We start from the raw sequence: 19,381 nt of genomic DNA, 5'->3' as shown, positions 1-19,381 counted from the left end.
GGTTGAGTGGACAATTCTTTGCTCACCTGCCGCTCCTCTCTGCCCGCCCTCCTGCCTTCCTCTAGGCCGTTCCCCATCTGTGCTTTCAAGGAGGGGCCCCTCGGGCTCTGGGGTACCTCGGGGGAGGTCAGGGGCCTGCTTGGGGGCAGCTAGAGGCCGGCTGCGGCTCACCCAGGGCAGCCCGGGCCATCTCCTGTCTTAGTCTCCGTCGGCCCAGTGGCCTGGGCTTCTCCCTGGAAGTGCTGGTAAACAGCTGAGTGATTGGAGTAGTAAGTGCAGATTGCTTTGGTTTGGGATTTGAATTATGGAGGTAAAATCCTTCTGTCAAAGCCAGGAGACAGTTGGTCTTAGGTTGACATCCTATCTGTGATCTGATTGGCTCCCCATCTCCTGCTCTTGGCCATTTATAATTGCCTCTGATGTAATGGTACAACAATCCTGATGAGCTCATAAACTTTTACACTCTGCTTTTCTGCCAGTGATAACCCAAACCATCGCTGCCACTATCTGCCTTTTATTCCAGAGCTGAAATTGGCTGTGACCTTGAGGAGGGAGGTTTAAGCAGCAATACTGTATCAGCAGGAGCAGAGCCCCAGACAGGCTGCCCTTGTTACATTGTGCCGAAACAAAAGAGGAGGCAGTGGCATTTTGCTTGTACCTTGGATTTATTTTGCTTGTTATGTTTTATGCAGCCTGAAATAGATTCTGTGTTGTCAGAACAGTAGCTGAGTTTTTCTCTACAATGGGTTTGCTGTTTGTTTTGGTTTTGTGACTTTCCTGATGGTATAAATGACTTCTTTGATGGCTCTGAAGATGCATTTGTCTTGAGTAATTTTGACCATGTTCGCTTTTCAGAATCGAAATTATTTTATTGGGGTTATTTATTGAGTGGCAAATGTGGGATCTTTATGGGAGGGGTGTAAGAGAAAACTTTTTTTTTTTTCTTAAACTGGAAGCTTTCTGAGAGAATTTCATATTAGGTTCAAGTGTTCTGTTTTAAGGAAGACTGGCCTCATTCTTTGTTTACATGTTGAATCTTGTTAACACTTTGTTAATTGAACTTTGGGAGAGCAGCTCCGATTTAAAGAAGAAGCTGACATCTTTTATGATCTTGTGTGGGACTTTCTCCTAAAGGCCTGGTTTGTTGAAATTTATCATTTGTTCCTGGGATATCAAAAAGGCTGGTTTTCTGTTTTGTCATCAGTCACTTTAGAGCTTTGAAATAGAGGTCATCTAATTTTTTTCTTTGCATTTTAAGGTATGTTCCATTTTTTTTCTATCTTCCAAACCTTGTAATGATACATGGTATTTGCTTAGAAATGACAACTTTTAGGTACATTTTTATGCATTCTATTTTATTTTTATTTTGCTCTTAGTATCTCTTAGCATCTTTCTTTCTTCAGTGTTTTAGTCAGGAATATTGGGTATTCTGTGGAGTAGGTATCTTTTGAAAGGGGAAAAGCTCTTCATGCCCCCAGCCCCCAGCAGTACCTAGTGGTACCTTCCTGCTATGAGATTTTGTTCACTGATTAGCTGTGTTCCTTCCTCATCCTGGAACTGCTTTTCTCTTCTCTTGAGCTGGGAGTTTTGAAAATAGCTGTGTTAAATGGCAGATTTAGAGCTCTGTGCCTTGACTCCACATTGTCTATGATGTTCTGTGTTGGGGCAAGAAACGGGAATTTTATATGGAATTTCTGGTTCTGGAGGATAAGTTTTGTCTTAGAGAAGAGAACATCCTCTTCTTTCTGGATAAGAGACATTACATCTCTTTTCCCTTGAGGGGAGGAAATGTGAGCCATTTACCTTTCTTAAACTATTAGAAGAAATAATTTGGGGTAAGTTAAGACTCATTTACAAGCAAAAATTAATTTGAATTCTGCTGGTTTGGGGATATCCAGGCAAACACTTTGTTTTTTTGAGGGGGTGGGGGGAGCTGGATAAAACAAACTTTTGCCATAGAGTGGTTTCTGTTTTTCAGTCATTAAATATTTGAGCACTTTGTGTGCTAGATACTATGCTCTGTGCTGAGTAAATGGTAGAAAAATAGATGTCGTCCCTGTCTGAAAGCTTGTCTGTGCTACCTCTCAATGAGTTTCTGGATTCACTTTTAACATCACCATACCTAGCACTTAATGCAAGGTTCCTGTTCAATTTCATTTCAGTTGCCTACTCCCTGACCTCCAGAGAATGGGCTCTTGAGCATTCACTTGTGGAAGAGACTATACAACTTTCAGTTTTGTGGTAGTCTCCATGAACCATGTAGATGGATAGATTTTGATACAAATTCTTCTTTGCTACTTAAGGATAAAGCTCTTGTCAGACCACGAATCCTTCTTTTTAAGCATTCTTAAATAAGAGGGTCTTGCTCTGTCCCTTTCTCAGTCTTGGATTAAGACTGTTTTGCAGAGAATTGATTGACACAGCTAAGATGGTAATGTTCTCATTTGACTCTACTTTTATGAAATAAAGATTAGCTAAGTGTTTGTATTGTGGCTCTGTCTTTTTCACAGGAGCAGGAAGATCCCAGCCAGCAAACTTTTCCTTTATTGCTTTCCATATGTAACACTGTGGCTTCAGGTGTTGAATCCTGCTACTGATGAAATATTTTTCGGTCACCTATGTGCTTGAGCCTCATGTGAAGCTTTTTATTTGGGATGCTTTTAGCTGTAGTACCTTGAGAGGAGTATCAGCTCATCAAAGTAAAAAATGAAATAGAATATGTGGTCCAGGATCAAGATGAATTTGATTGTAGAAGTTTAGCTGTTCTTGCTATGGAAATATCAGATGATATTTCCGATTCCTGGGAAACAAATACAGGAATCTTGGGCTTATTATGGGAATGCCTGCTGGCAGAAATTCTGGGCTGGCTAAAATACAGGACTCTTGGAGCTCTCTCAAGTAGGAGGGACCAGGAAAACCACACTGAAATGGCACTTAGTTGTGAGGCTTCATGTTTCTCTACTGTCCATGAGAAAACTAGGGGTGATGGGGGTTGGGTTGGTGGCAAGAGAAGAGAAAGCATCCAAGACCAAGGTTGGCTTCTTTGTATTGGGCCCTGTAAGGACTTTTCAAGGTTTCTTTCCTTTGTGTGTGACACAGAGTAACCACGACAAGTGGCACCTGCTGTAATAAGATGTCTTGGGTTGCATTAAACATTCATCTGTTGGATTGATTCCTTCAGGGTGTGATGTCTACAGTAGGCTTTAGCAACGAAGTTAGTGAACTTTTGAAAATGTGGAAAGAGGCTAACAGAGTATGGCAGGCCCATTCCCAACACCCCGCTTCCCAAGGTTGTATTACAGAATTCTAGAAGCCACCGAACTGAGCAAATATATGGTTAAAATATGGTGTTCAAAATAAATTGGCACTGAACTGTTCTTTCCTGCCAGTGAACTGGGATACCTCAGTCTCTAAAATGGAGTCCTGATTCCCATGGCTTTTATCTCTGGGTTTCTCCTTGTTTAGATTGATCATTATTATTGATGCACACTGAGTTGTGTGTCACATAGTGGTGGGGGGTAAAGAGCACAAGGCTCAGGAGCAAGAGGCTTTGATTCCACATTCAGTTCTAGATTAAGCTGTGTGATTTGGGGCAAGCCGTTGATGTTGTCTCTTCATCAGTAAAGTGAAATTGGTGGATTGCGTGGCCGCTTTCTCTGATGCTACACATTGGGCTGTGCTTTCGTACCTGACTTAACATGACGGCAACTTTTTCCTATACATGTACCGGTAGGGGTCTTGATACTGTCTGTCTTCCCTTGGGCCTGAAGAACTCAAGGCTGTTTCCTCCTGAGGATTTACAGGAGCAAGCTCTGAACAATTGGGTACCACGATGATCTGTGGCCCTTTACAGAAAAAGCCCTACCAAACTATTTTGCTTTGAAACTTTATCATTAATCATTCTACCTGGCTGGTGGTTAAAACACTAAACATTAATGGAAAAATTGGGCAGACTTCATTAAAGCAAGACTTGAAAAATAGTTGCTTCAAAATCTCCAAGAGGGGATTTGGGGAATAGATTCAGGGTGGGGTAGGGAATAGATATATTCATAACATTAACACTCTGCTTCTTTTTGGAGGGGGAGGTTAGGAAGGTGAGAGAGGTCTCTTTAAGTTTTCCAGACTCTTTGGGTGTTTGGGCAGGTCTAGGTCTGGTTTGGGCAGTTGGTTGTAATCTGAGTGCCTGAACTTGTCCTGTAAGTTTTGCTGAGAGAGGAGCAAACGTTCCTGAGACTGGAACAGGAAAAGCCAAGCATTACAGGGTCAATTTCATAGGCCTGTTGCCCTTTTCTCATACCTTTGGTTTTTTAAGCTACATGGTGTGATTTCCAAATGCTGGAAATGCTGTTCTCTCTCTTCTCCAGCACACCTGAATTTCCTTTCTTTCTCCTCCTGGCTTAGTAGTTTAGAAGGATAATTTAGGCATATTCGAAGTATGCTAAAAGGAAGCTTCCCTTTATGAAAGAGGGGAAAAGGTAGAGGAAAAGGTGTTTGATCATTCTCTGCTTGACACAGCAGCTTCTTCCTCTCTGAAGGAACCAAATGTTTCAGAGCTTTGTGTAAATACTTGCTGAGCTGTCAATATGTACCCAGGAGGTTTCTGTAGTAAGATGTAAACGGCTCTATAGAATGTTTGACAGGCAAATTAATAAACAGTTTTCAAGCAAAGATAATGCTAGTCTGTTCTCATGTGGGGGAATAAGTAACATTGGAGAAAAAGAAATGTGGGTAGGGAAGGGGATAGTAAGGGGGGGGGGTGTGTGGAGATGTGGAGATAAGGAGAGATGATCTAAAAGAGATTGGAAGTGAAAAGATGCTGTCCTGGAAGAGAAGCCTCCATGGTCCTGGCTCCAGGCTAAATTCAGGGCACATGGAGCCCCTGTTCAAAATGGATTGCAGTTTCAGAGTGAAAATAAACAGAAGTTTGGAAAGAAGATACTAAGTTTCAGTAGTGAGGTAAGTGCTCCAAAAGCTTGGTTTATGAGACACTGAGTTTCAAAGCCTTGTTCTTTGGGAAAGGTTTTGTAGTTTGGTGAGATGTTTTTAGGGTTGGGTTTGCATTTTTGGAATACCAGAAAGGAGAGGGGAGAAAAAGATACTGCAGCTTCAGCGTCCTCCTCAGCATCTGTTTTGCTGTGGCTCTCAGGATTAGAAGCCCACTTTATGGGCTGGGTTTATTTGTATAGTTTTCACTGGATTCCTGTGCATTCTTCATATATATGTTCAAATTAATGCTTCCAGGTTCCTGGGTTAGTACAAGGCCTAAATGTTTGGGGACTCACTAAATACTGCCTGAAGGGTTATATGGGTAGATTCAGTCTTTGTTTTTGAAATTGCCATTTTAGGATTAAAAACATTTCTGTGTTCCTTCAGTGAAACATTCTTTTTGTGGAGGAAGAAATATTTTAGAAGTATTTTAGCTGTGTGCCTGTAGTATTCTGCTTTGGTAGCCTTGTGAGATGACCAGATTTATCTCCTCAAAGTCTCTTTTTAAACAAAATCCACTGACTCTGACACCAGTTTTCTTCACAAGAAGTGTTTTTATAGACCAGAGTCCTGGAAGTGCCTGTTTGACTTAGCATAGTAGTAGGGAATATGAATATCATTATGGCCCTGGCCATAATTTTTAGGTTCCACTGACTTACCAAAGGCTATCAGCTTGTTCTAAAACAAAATACAAAAATTTGGGTTGACACGGACATTGGTTGCACAGGCCTTTCTCAGTGTCATGGTGATAAGGGTATTAGATCATCAGACTTGTTGCCGAAAGTATGATTTCTGGCTCCGGGATTTGGAGGTTCAGATGGGAGTAGGAAATAGCCCTTTGTGAACACGCCAGTTAGATACTAGGAAGGGACTTAAAAGAGACAGTATCTGCTTCAGAGGAATTTCATTTTCTTGGCAAAGCATGCTTATGTGCACACATCTGGAAAACTTGCAAAGCAGGGTTTTTTAAATGGGTATAGACCAAACTAAGTGTGTGGGCTGAAAGAATTCAAGAATAAGGAGCAGTAAGAGTTGGGCAGGGTTAACCTGGGACAGGTTTTCGGAGGCAGTGAATCGTGAAACTTAATGTTCAAGAGGGGGAAAGTTAAAATACTAATTTGCTTTTTCATAATGCTACTCTGAGTGCCACAGGCTCTATAGGATCCATGTTACACAACCATCTCCAGACCTGTAGTTGCTTCATTCTGGTGACTTTGAGAATTTGGACTGTCACTATAAAATTCTGTGAAAGAGAGTGGCTCCAGGGTCTTAGTGGTTCTTGTGGTTATGTGAGGCCTTTAGTACAACCTGCCAAGTTCTTGGCCAGTTTCAGGGGCTCTTTTTTAGTAATTTTGGGTTTCGAAGGTTGTGTCACCTTCAGAGTTGTGTGCCCTGGACAACTCTGCAGTGACAGTGGTTCAACTTTGGTTGGAGAGCTTAGGTTTTTTTCTTTTTTTGGCAGAGCTAATCGACTTTTCTTAAAATGAGAGCCATGAAGTACCTGTCCAGACACTTAGGCTGCTGCTATTTCTAAAAAGTTGGGAGCTGTGCTGAAGCTGAGTTGCTTGGATCAGACCTTATATTGAGGGTTGATGGGTGGGTAAGGCAGCACATGTGCAGTTTGCCCATCTGTTCAGAGAAATGGCCTTTAATATTGTTCTTGATTAGGTTGGCTATGGCCAAAAAGCTCATAAATGCTGCAAACACATGCTTATTCCTATGGGAGCCTCTGAAATGGCAGTGATTCTTGTTTCTCTCTACCTGCTGGTCCATGTGCAGTTGGACCACACATGACTTCTGGTACTTTTCAAGGGCTGTAAGTGGATGCTTAACCACTGAAGATGCCTGGAGAGTCCAGTGCCAGGCCGCTACCGTGGGTTCACCTGGAAGAGAAGGCTAGGTTACACTGTTGCAGTATACAAAAGTATAGAGTCCTGAGTACAGATTCTAGTCTAGAAATCTCTTTCCCAGCTTGTTTTGCCTTGCCATTCTGGCATTTTGCAAAGCGAGTTTCCAGGCACTCAGAATTAAGGCTCGGTGGCTCATCTGTGATGGATAGCAGGGGAGTAGGGGCCTAAGATGAACTCCTTAGGCTGTCTGGGTTTTAGAGGAATCCAGGTTAGGGTGAATGTTGACTTAACAACCTTGAATATTCTTCACGAAATTGTGTCCCCCCCCCCCCCATTCAAATGGGATGGGATTAGTTTTTATTAAATGTTAAGGGACATCTGAGTGAACTTTCATGTGTTTTTGCTAGTCATGTGTGCATGCCAGAAGATGATCTTGGGACAGGTTGAGTCTTTATTTCCCAATGGCTTCTGCATATTCCAAGGGTGTGCTGCAGTAAGAGGTCCAATGCCAAGAATGCATTCCAACACGCTGCAGAGTAGGAAATTTGATCCCTAAAATGTTGACTTAGTGTTGGTTATGGTACATATTAGAAATCACCCAGTAATCCAGGACAGATTTTTGTCACCCTCCAGGAAGCTAATGTTGATATGAAATACTAAGGGGCTTTGGGCACCGGGGCTATGTGCTCTGCAGGCCCAGAGTGCTGCTTAAATTGCCACCCATATGAAGAGGAAATGTGCCATGTGCTTTTTTTCCTCTTTTGCATTTGGGCTTCCTTATGGCTTCGTTGCTTCTGGGTTCCCAAGTCTGCAATGTTAGATATTAGACTTCCTCCTCCCTTGGCACGAGCACATTCATGATTTTTTGTGGCTCATCACCAGCAGCCAAGATTTTTGTATGCTTTTTCCCTCTTAAACTTGTTAGCTTTCAGCTTGCTTGTTTATAGACATCTCTGTTAAAAGGAACTCCCTGCTCAAGATCTAGCACCAGCATGACGGCAGCAGGGGAGTTGAGGGGCTGGTGTGATATCAGTCATTTAAAAACCCATTTGCTGTGTGCGTGGTGTTTTTTATTTTGCCTCCTGTTTTCCTTGAGGTCACAACTTGCTTGTTGGGCATGAGTGCATCTGGGTCCAGCTGTTTGCTCTCAACTGACTTAGGCCTGGTATACTTTGACTTTAAGCAGAGTGTGAGTTCAGCCACATGGTAGATGATTAAAGGCTACATAGTGCTGAGTGCTTCCCCTTAGAGGAAACAAATGCGTGTTTGGGCTCTTCTTGCACAGTGATTTCCCCCTCCTTCTGAGTGGACCTTCTTATGGCTTTCTCTTGTCCTTAGTGAACAAGTCACCTAAGCAGAAATGCTGGGAATTAGTTGCTCTTTGCTACTGTGTCTGGTCTGGTGCGTACGGATTGCTATCTCTGTTCCGATCCTCAGGTGATGGAGTTCTTCGGTTGCTCCAGCAGTAGTAGATGTAAAAAGTAGTAGATGGGAATCTGGCTGCCAAAGATAGCTCTACTATAAAAGATTTGGGGAGCAATTCTATAGGTAGTTGATCCATAACTTTGTCCTGGGCTAGGGATAGGCTGAGAATCTCACTGAAATTCCAGTTTTCAAATGATGGGATACTGAGGGTGAGTGTTACTGTTAACAGCCATGCATTTGCGTACTTACCATGTGCCAATCTCTGTGCTGGGTCTTTCTATGAATTTACTTATTTAATCTTCAAAACCATGAGAGGTGGGTTCTATTGTTACTCCTCCCACTTTACAGATGAGGAAATAGAGTAAAAATGAGAAATTTGCCCTAGGGCAAAAAGCTAGTAAAAGGTAGAGTTCTGATATGAATCAAGGTTTGTCTGATTCTTGAGCACCGTAACATTTTAAAATACTAAATTTGCTTCTTCAAAATAAATTATTCAAGCACTAAGGCTTATTGGGACATTATTTTTGCAGTAGCTTGGGACTCTTAAATGGGATGAAAGACTGAAAAGCCTTTAGTTAGAGTTTTACATTATGCCTAGATTTCTGTCCATCTAGAATTTTATTTAAGTTTCTGATGAATGGCCATGTGATTCCCAATGCAAAGAATTGGTGGCATTTGGTCATCAGGCCACTTTTCTTTTTGGGAGGGACCTTTGAGAGGAGTGAGGGTATGGATGGATTGAGGCTCAAAGTGATCTAAGTAAGAGCAACTTGCCTTATGAGAGTATTTGCAGATTGATTTTACTTTCTATGACTTGGAGCACTTGCAGGAAAGGCAAGGTTTATGATCTTAATTTCCACTCGGGGAAAGTGAACACATGAAGATTGAGTACCTCACACAAAGTTTCATAGCAGAGTCAGCTCTAAAACCAAGGTTTAAAGTTCCCTTATGCTGTGTGACTTTAGGCAGGTCACTTAACTTCTCTGAATCTGTATCCTCAACTATATAATGAGGAAAAAGATGTACCTTGTAGGTTTCAATAAATATTAATAAGATATATGAAGATACTATTATCAAAATAAAATTTGAACATGACTCCTGGTTGGTAGAGGCCCGTTTGAGAGGGGGATAGTAGGGAATGGTTAAGGACACTTGGTCTTTACTGAATTAAAAGCTATCCCATAGTTCTTAGCTACGTATAAGTTATATTAATGCTTAAAAAAAATAACAGATTTTATTACGCATCTTTTGTTCTGGTTTGAGAGATTAGTCCAGTGGTTCTCTGTGGGATCCCTAACCATTAGCATCAGCATTACCTGGACCCTGTTGAGAAACGTAAGGGGGCGCCTGGGTAGTTCAGTCAGTTAACTGTCCAGCTCTTGATTTCAGCTTGGGTCTTGATCTCAGGGTCATGAGTTCAAGCCCCACATTGGGCTCCATGCTGGGTATGGAGCCTACTTAAAAGAAAGAAAGAAAGGAATGCAAATACTTATCCAGACCTGCTGAATCCAGAACTCTAGCAGGGTGTTTTAACAAGCGCTCCAGGCCGTTGTGATGCATACCCAAGTTAGAACTACTGGGTTTATGCATTTATGGTCAGCTGTGCTACAGAGTATATCTGAATTATGGGAGGGACTCCTTCCAGATTATACCATAGGCTAATGTTTCACATGTATCTGCCCTTCCAAGATGTGAGAGAATTACTGGATAGAGAAAAGGTAAATGTGTGGGGTTGGGGAAAAGAAAGGAATACTTTTGAGATGGATCTTCTGCTATGCAGTAATGATAAACTCCAGTGACCAAGCAGGTCTGTTTCCTTATAGGTCTTAGGGACTCCCTGCCTTCCAGTTCTCTTTTTCTTAGCTCTTTGGTGACATGCAGAATGAGGATAATCTGAATCTGTGGTACTGATTGATGAAGGTGGAAAAGTTCATTTTAGGATTGTGACTGTGTGGTCAGCAGGTATAACCAGGCAAGTAAATTGACTAAGAAAGTGATTCTTGAAAATGGCACTGAGGCCAGTTTGGGAGCTTTGATTAAACGCCATGATGTCCCTTCTGCTCGTGATGGCCAACTGATCTGAGAACAGGGCCTTTGGTGATCTACTGGTCTCTTAGTAGGACATCCTTAATGACCTCCCTCCTTCTCTCACACCTTAGCCTTTCAGTGGCTAGCCAGAGTCTTGCTGTGATTCCTTTCCTTGTGACCCTTGTCTTTCCTTGTGACCCTTGTCTTAAAGTCCTAGCTTCTCTAAGTCAACTCCTGACAAGCTGCCCATCTTTGAAGTGGTTGAGATCTCTCCGAGAAGTGAACTTTTGAGCCAAAAAGTTGTATGACTTGATAAATAATGATTGTGCTTGGCACAGAAGTGGAAGTTTGAGAAATGGTCCAGGAATAAACAGTAACAATGCAAAGACATAGTGTAGAACCAGTGTTTTAGTACACCTGCACTTTCTGAAAACCTGATGCGGTTTCTGTATTGTTCCCATTAAAAACAAGTTTCCTTGTACCAGGCCTCTTTTCCCTCCTGTCTGAGGAGTGAAGCTGTGATCACTGTGACCTGGCTGCCATGAAGGCCAAGGCTTCTAGGAGGCAGTGTACTGACAGTTTGATCTGTGATTTGACATTTATGGGTACAGACAAATAATTTTAGTAGGGAGTCCTATGTTCTTTGTGTGTGCTTGTGTGTTTTAATCTCCCTTTGTCATCCCTCTGCCTTCTAGCTTGATTTTCTCTAGTTTTTGTTTTTTACCTTTTCCGTTCCCTCTTTGATGTCTAACTCTGTTGGTAGAATGCAGAGCACATGGAGGCCTAGTAATTTTACCATACTAGAGCTGGTAAAGTGTCTTTATTGGAGATGCAATTTACACCATTTTGAGATCAACTGCTATCTGTGTGCCTCAGTTGGAGGTACCTGCCCTAAGGAGAGGCAGGAAGTGCCTTTGTCTAATTAACTAACAAGCAGAAGTTTTCCTAAATGATCTCTACCTCTTCTACTCTCTTTCCCACTTTATTGCCTTTGGCCTGGAGACTGTTTTGTAGCCTTCCTCAATCTGTTTTTGGGGTTGTGTTGGTACAGGACAGATTGTAACATTTTTGTTTTTCTTTCTAGTCTGTGATTTGAATCCTCTGCTTTCCCAGTGCAGCTTTGAATCGGCTTCTTTAAAACCCCTACATGAAACCTCAAGTGACCAATATGTGGTCTCATTATGGTATTTTGGGTTAAAATAAAATGAGATTGAGATAGCTGGGTTCACCCACCCAGACGTATTCACCAAAAGGAAACTCTGTGTGCCTTGAATAAGACAATCTCCAAAGAGTGTGTGAGCTAAAACGAAAACAGACTTGGGGGTGGGGGTGAGGAAAAGATAAATTTTAGCTAGATTTGCATAACTTAGCTTGCCAGGTATCCATCTCAATTTGATTATACTGGCCAGAGATAGCAAATAAAGAGGAGAGACAACTAAACTTCAGAAAAGATAGCTAGTAACTTTGGTCTGGCCCAGGCATATTTCTGGTGTAACTGACGGAGCCAGCCAGGGTCTCCTGTACACATTTGTGTCAACAGTGGTGTAGAGGAGGTTGGTACCAACGTGCTTTTGGAGCTTTGAAAAGAACTGGAGAATTCACAGGACTGTATGGCTTTTCATTCAGGGAATTGCTGACCTTAAAAAAAGCCTGAGGATTTAAGAGGCATCTATAATCTTAATAAGGTTGGCTGTGCCCTGGGCCATTCTTTAACTTACTTGATTGTGCCTGTTAGAGTTCAGAGTAGATTTCGGGGGACGAGGAGAAAGACTGGCATTTTTGGAAAGTGGTCCAAGGCAGCCCTAGGAATTAAACACAGTGGCATTGCTGCTTCACAGTGTCTTTACAGGACTTGATTGGATTGATGACAAACGGAATCTCCGACTGCATGTAAATCAAGTTCCTACAGCTCAGTGATGTGTCACAGATACCTTTTTTAGTACAGAAGGAGAAATTTTGGCAGGATGTAGAACTGTGCACTTAGAGAAATTTAGGATCTTTTTATATAACCCATGCAAGACCAGTCCAAGTTTGGAATTACAGATAAAATAAAAGGAGTGGGGGAAAATGAGAGCTTCTTAAAGAGAAAGCAAATGAGGCCTTAAAGTTTTGCGACTATGAGCAGTTTTTGCCTTTGCCTTTTTTGTTTGTTTTTAAGCAGTTATCTGCAAAGCAGTTTAATATGGAAGAAGGAAGAGTATTTCAGAAACTAGGTCAGAAGAAGTAAGCATGATTTAGAAGTGTTGTCTTTATTGAAAAGTTGCTATGTGCTCTCCTGGGTGAAGCTGTGTTTGTAAGGTTACATGACCCTTGACTCTCTATTCCTTACGTGTACTGTATCACTTCATGATAAGGGACAAGTAAGCAGGGCAGAAACTGTCTTAAAAACCGTGCCACTCCGTAGGGCTTGTGGTCCATCCACACTAAGGTCCTTTTCCTAATAGAAACACCAAAGAATGGTTTGTGGGAGGAAGTACCTTTTCCTGGTGTCAACCCAGACCACCTCATGTGGGTAGCAAGGTCTCTACATTGTTTTTAATTATCGAGCGCAGTACTGGGATGCGACATCCCAACCTGTCTTTCTTGCATACCATCAGGATTTCCTAGACTTTGATCCTATTCCCCATTTTTCAGGAATTTGGGGGGATAATAACTTTTTAGCTCACTTAATTGCCCAATCCTGTTATGGACTTACTTGCCAATGTAAGAAGTCTATGGCAGAACTTTTTTTTTTGGAAAACCTGTGAGTACCCACCTTCCATTTGCAGGTTGCTTACAGTAATGCAACAAATACTTACTGAGCTTCTACAATGTATCAGTCACTGTGTTGTGAACATAGGATTCATAATTTCTGCTTCCGTGGAGTACTTTCTAGTGGGGGAAGATGTAAGTAAGTAATTACAAATAACCATTATGAAGTTGTAATAAATGCGCGGGAGAAGTGCGACCTTCAGTAAATTATCTTCTGACTATTTTTTAAAGTAAATTTTATATATGATTACCTTGGCTACTGGGTGGCTTTGTAATGCTGGGCTCTTGGGATGGGTACTGGTCAGTTCTGATTCCCTTTCCCTTCACTGCTCCAGGGTCAAGTGTTACAGGAAATTCTCCATCTAAGATTGGACTTGTAATGGGCTAGAGTCCATTGTTTCTCCTCGAGGCTCTTCTTTGTGTGGAGATGCATTGCAGGACATTTGGCATCCTGCTCCCCAGGTAATAAATGCCAGTAGCACCACAGAGTTGATGTGATAACAACAACAAAAAAAAACAACAAAAAAGGCACTTTAATACATTTATTTCCAAACACTTCTCAGGGGATTAGTATTGTTCTGATTGAAAACTATTGGGCTTTACTGTCAGGATTCTTGGGAGGTGATTCCTTGGGATTCCTTTGGGAGAAAAGACTGAAAGTAGATAGAGCTTGAAAACTGGACTGATCAACCCTTTCGATGTCTGACTTGTGTTGTTCTTGATTTTTAAGCAGGTAGTTTGAAACTGCTTACAGCCCATTCTGCTTTTTCGCTCATTGAGGGTAAAGGGAAGTAATGTCTGTATGTGTAGTTTATGAACCTGTATGTTTAACAAGCATTTCACATATTTAATCATTTCAACTGTCTTATATCTTTGTTAGACAGTTTTTAATCCCCCAGTTTTACAGATGATTCTGGTGCAAGGGAAGTGACTTGCTCAATGTAGTATCAAAGCCTGTGCTTTTTTCCCTCTTTTTTAAAAAAGCATAACCTCAGTTTATTTGTTAGCTGACCTCTAATTGACCACTTTGGGTTTCTGGTCTTGAGTGTATAGGACGAGACCTTAAGTGTTCTAGTTGCTAAGCTTTGTTTCTAGAAATCTGGGACTTGTGCAGGATGATAATAGCTAACATTTTGGGTGCTAGAGGATATAACAGTCAATGAAACACACTTTATACCTCTAGTATCTCTAGACATATACCCACTAGCTTATATATTTTAGTCTAAGATATAGACATTAAACAAGATAAATAGTAAACCATAGAGTATTCTAATGATACATGCTTGGGAGACCGGTTAATCATGGACCAGGTCTAAGAGCTGTGCAGGATTGAGATACTGGATGGGTTTACCCGGGAAGGCCACGTTAAAGTGTTGTTTGATGTGGAAGAGAGCTATACTAATACTGGAAGGAGGAAAGTGTATTTCTGGTGGAGAGGTTGGTGAGGCTGCAGCATGTCCAGTTGGTTTGAAGAAGAGGGTCTTGTTTTAATGTATTAAGTCATTCATTCAGCCCCGAGGGTGCTACTACTATTGTCTCTGTTCTCTTGATGCAGAAACTGAGGGACAGAGATGTTGAAGGCCTTGCAAGGGCAGAGCTCTTAACCATTGTGTAGGACTGGCCACCCAGGGCCAAAGCATTTCCTCTGCATGAAGGAGGTTAGGAATTAACAAGGCCTCTAGAATTTCACTTTCCCTTCCACAGTCCCCTTTCTTTCTTTCTTTCTTTTTTTTTTTTTTTTTAAGATTTTTTTTTATTTATTTGACAGAGAGAGAGAGAGGTCACAAGTAGGCAGAGAGGCAGGCAGAGAGGGAGGGGGAAGCAGCCTCCCTGCCAAGCAGAGAGCCCGACGTGGGGCTCGATCCCAGGACCCTGGGCTCATGACCCGAGCTGAAGGCAGAGGCTTTAACCCACTGAGCCACCCAGGTGCCCCCACAGTCCCCTTTCCTTTCCTACTTTTAAAGAAGGAAAGTTGCTTTACACACACATCTTCACTGTCCTGGAATACAGAATGTGAGCAGCATAAGTATATAGTATGTTAGTGATACGTGTTTACGTGAACAAGACAACACAGGGACTCAGTATATGAATTTCGGAAAGCTTGGTTTTGACTGAGACTGCGGCTTATTTAGGAATCCTGGAGTCTGAGATGCATTCCTGGTGGTTTCTCTATTGGCCAGGCACTGCCCTCTTAAGACCATTGTTTGGCTAAGGAAACTGAACATGCATCTCAGCTCTAGAGTCACTTGGTACTAGAGATGGGAGGAGTTTGGGAAAGAGGGCATTGTAGCCCGAATGCTCCCAGACTTGACAGGAGAATTGCCTAAGGAGATTCCTGGCCCTCTCCCAGAGCTGCTGTTCTAATCTGGAGGGCCGGATTCCATTGTGTTGCTGAGGACGTTAAGGTACAACCTGGCTAGTGCTTTGCCCATCCCCCCCAACCCCAGCCCACCCCAGGGAACTGGTCAGAGAACTGGGATGGGAACCCAGGTGTCTTATCAGTCTAGTACTTTTCACCATGTTGTGCTGCTGCCTTACTCTTGAGATTAAAAAGTTGTTAAGGAGGGGATGTTTAATTTTATCAAATGGCATTTCAGTTCCTGTTTTAATCATCTTCTTGGGGACTTAACTGTTTTTAAAACCTGGGATTGAAGCAGGACCTAACGAGGAATTCCTTCTCAAGAAGTTGTGTGGTTTCCTCAGAGGCTTTTGTAATTCGTTAGAAATGGGAGAGATTGGTTAGCTAAATTTGGTCTTTGAAAAAAGTGCTCCTCATTATTTTCAGAAGAGCATTTTCTTTGTGAAAGGTGGCTAATGAAAGTGTGCTGGTTAAGAAGGACTCATCGTTTGTTGTTCATTAGTTTGGTGCTGTTGCTGCACTATTTGAAGGGCTCTTTCTGGAACCAAAGAAGAAATAAAGAAAATACAGCCACCTGGTTGTGGTTTTTCTGGCATGCCTCTTCTGGGTGGACAGCTGTGAGGTGGTTATTACAGTTGGCTCTCATAATCTGTTTGAGTTTTGCTAGATGATTCAGTGACTCTTACCCTTTGGTCTCTTTTCTACCCTTCATAAGTTTTCTGTGATCATCTGACCTAGAAGGAGGGAGCACAGTAGCCTAAAATCTCTGAGCCAGGGAGAGAAGCCCCTTGTTCTCTATCACTTTTAGAGACAGAGTGTGAATTGGAAGATCAAGTCTGATGTCTGGTTGCAGCCCCTCCTAGATGTTTGGTCAGGCTGGTGCTTCAGGTGGTGGCTTTGAAATGAGTTCTTAGTCTGCAGAAAGGAGTGTGCCCTAATCTCCTAGAACTATTTCTGTAAACAGAGTAGGGTTGATAGAACTTTTCATTGAATTTGGGTTGTTTTTTTAAAGATTGTATGTATGTATGTATGTATGTATGTATGTATGTATTTGAGAGAGAGCACAAGTGGTCAGAGGGAGAGGGGGAAACAGACTCCCCGATGAGCAGGGAGCCCGGGAGCCCAATGCAGGACTCGAGTCACGACCCAAGCCGAAGGCAGACACTTAACTGATTGAGCCACCTAGGCACCCTTGAGTTTGGATTTTTAACATTTTTTTTTTTTTTTGAAGATTTTATTTATTTATTTGACGGAGATGGAGAGAGGGACCACAGGCAGGGGGAGTGGGAGAGAGAGAAGCAGGTTCTCCACTGAGCAGGGAGCCCAATGTGGGGTTCTATACCAGGACCCCAGGATCATGACCTGAGCTGAAGGCAGAAGCTTAACAACTGAGCCATCCAGGTGTCCTGAGTTTGGATTTCTGAATTTATATTCTAGTTGGACACTTAACAGAATTTTGAAAGTGTTTTTTTTGTTGTTGTTGTTTTTTAATCTCTTTGGAGAGGGGCACCTGGGTCACTCTGTGTCAAATAAATAAATAAAATCTTAAAAAAAAAAATCTCTTTGGAGAGGTAGTTGTTGTTAATACTTGTCTCACCATAGGCAGATGACCAGTTCATTTAGTAGTTGGATGAACTAGCACTAGAATGTTTTCCATCTCTTGTAGAAAATTTGGGGTATGATTCTTAGGTTAAGAAGGATAAGAATCTTGGGCTTAGTGGATTTAATTTCCTAGGTCAAGTGTTGGTATGTCTGAAGAGGTATTTTTCTTTTCCTATCATCAGTTTAGCTTCAGAAAATCTTAAATAATGTCTCTGGTGAGACCAGATAGGAGGTTAAGGAATGTCTTATTGTTGTCCTAGGTCATAAACAGTAGGGAAACCTGTTTAAAATCCAAAACAGAATGAAGGGAGTCTCTTTATTTTAAGAGGCAGAGTGTGGGGATGGAACTAAACAAGCAGGTTTCTGGGCAGTTTCTCTTCAGTTCGGGTAGGGGTCCTTGACCAATTTTCAAAGCCATGAGATACTGGAAGAGTAAGAAGAGAATGAGGCGGCTTTAGATACAGATGTCTGTGTGGCGGGGGAAGAGGGCACAATGAGAATGATTTATTCTGGTTAGCTGCTGTGTACCAGGGTATAAAGGGTGATTCTTTTTAGGGGAGTCTATTCTGTCCATCCTGGGATCCCAGTGGAGCCACGTGGAGCTTGGGGGAAGCTGAAAGCGTTGATTGGGAGAGGCCTTACCTTTTATATTTGTCCCTGCCTGGAATGCCCCTCAACAGGGGAGGGTCCTGAACGGGAACTGGATCAACAGCTGCCGCCTGTCCCTGTGATCACAGGAAGCCGAGGCCGGGTGCCTTTGTATGGGAGCTCCGCAGCCAGACAATAGTTTGTGCTGGCGGGGCCATGTGGCGAGTCACGTGACCTGGGGCTGTTTTCTGCCGGGGTCCTTACCCATCTGTTCTCTCGGCTCTTTCTGGGTTATCAGGCGCCAGTCCAAGTCCTCCCAGGCAGCCAGCTTCATGGCCAGAGATTACGAGCACTAACCTTCCTGGCAGGGGCGGTGTGGCTTCGCGTTTATGCAGATTAGCCATGTGTTTCTCACTTCAAGGCGTTCCACAGGAAAAGCCTTTTCCTGTGTTTGGCTCTCAGTGGGCGGTTCCCAGCTTACTGTACTGGGACTCTCGAGCAGCAGGCATGCACGGGAGGGATCACAGTACACTGGCCCCCTCCCATTCCACCTCCAGTGCTACGTCACCACAACACAACCGCTCGCGCTCTCATACTGTTGGTGTCATTCATTCGGTGCCAAGATTGCTTTAAAAAATTCCCTTGGCCCCAGTTCAAACAGGAGTACAGCTGGGATGTGTTAGATTTTAGGCAGTCTGCCCTCAATTTGAGATGAGTTATAAATAGCAGTGCCGACTTCCTTAACTACCGCTCTCTGAGGTAAAATGCAGGTTAATTACTGTGGGAATCAATTAGGGGGTTCTTTCGGTTAAAGAGCCAGGGATGCTTTTTTTTATTGTTATTATTAAAAGTCATACAACAAATCTGGCCAGGAATGAATTGAAAGCACAAGGAGTAAGGAATAATATTTAGATGTCCAAATTCCAGGTTATGGCACGAAGTTTATACTGGCCCCAGCTATTTGGCATTTAGGATGACAGAACAAGTGGTAGTCAAGACTTCTGCATTCTGATGGACGGCTTTTCCGCAGCCTCGGCCCATCCCTTTCTACTCCTGTTCTTGCCAATCTTTGGGTACCAAGTCTGGCTCCTTAGGTTTGCCTGCCGCCTGGTCACATCCTTTCTGTATCTTTGGATTGAGACTGAAGCCTGGAGCTTTTGGACTTTCATTTCAAGAAAATTAAGTTGATCTTTCTTTGGTGCCACAGGAACATGGTGTGATACATTTTGGTGAATAGTATCTTTCTGCTTGGAAGTTTGAAGGAGGGGGCCTTGGGGGCGATCTTCCCTGCTCTCTTCACAATCAGTCATGGTCAGGAGTTGGAGAATTTTGAAGTCCAGTTTCTTCTATCTCAGCATCCCTGAGGGTTGTTAATGGCTTTTCTTGGTGCAATAAGAAGTTGTCAGGGATTCCATTAGCCCACTGGTCTGGAGGGGCATGTAATTACTTTTGCCTGGATTAGGGGGACTCTCTGCGAATGGTTAGTCTACAAGCTGTTCTGACTATATTCAGAGGGTCCAGCCAACTAGGCATCTTTGCCTTTGATGCCCCTCAACTGCATCTTTTGATGCATTTTATTTGGCAGGCGGTTTGTAACATGGCCAGTGATCTGGAAAGAGGTAAGCGGTGGATGGAGATGGATTTTTTTTTCTTCTGGTTCTTCCCCCTTTTTTATTTTTATTTTTTATGAATACAGGAGAGTATATATAGCAAGGGGCCCAACTTCCCTGATCAAGGGGGCATCATTTTCTTCTCATTTATGTGTCTTTGTGGCAGAGCCTTTGCTTTCGAA

General features: G+C 42.6%; 1 protein-coding gene across 5 annotated transcripts in view; it reads left to right on the top strand.

The window, feature by feature from the left end:
- The window catches only part of ARID1A (AT-rich interaction domain 1A), a 70,060-nt gene that overhangs the window by 1,899 nt on the left and 48,780 nt on the right, over nt 1-19,381 (top strand). Inside the window, exon 1 of one of the 5 annotated variants that reach the window (XM_032303445.1) lies at nt 9,707-13,502. The exons of the other annotated variants lie outside the window; for them this stretch is intronic. The gene's annotated coding sequence lies outside the window, so the exon portion shown is untranslated. Of the gene's footprint in view, nt 1-9,706; nt 13,503-19,381 lie in introns of those variants that run through there. 5 annotated transcript variants of the gene reach the window in all.

Source organism: Mustela erminea, chromosome 10, assembly GCF_009829155.1.
Source record: "Mustela erminea isolate mMusErm1 chromosome 10, mMusErm1.Pri, whole genome shotgun sequence".
NCBI lineage: Eukaryota > Metazoa > Chordata > Mammalia > Carnivora > Mustelidae > Mustela > Mustela erminea.
This window is presented reverse-complemented; position numbering and strand designations above follow the sequence as displayed.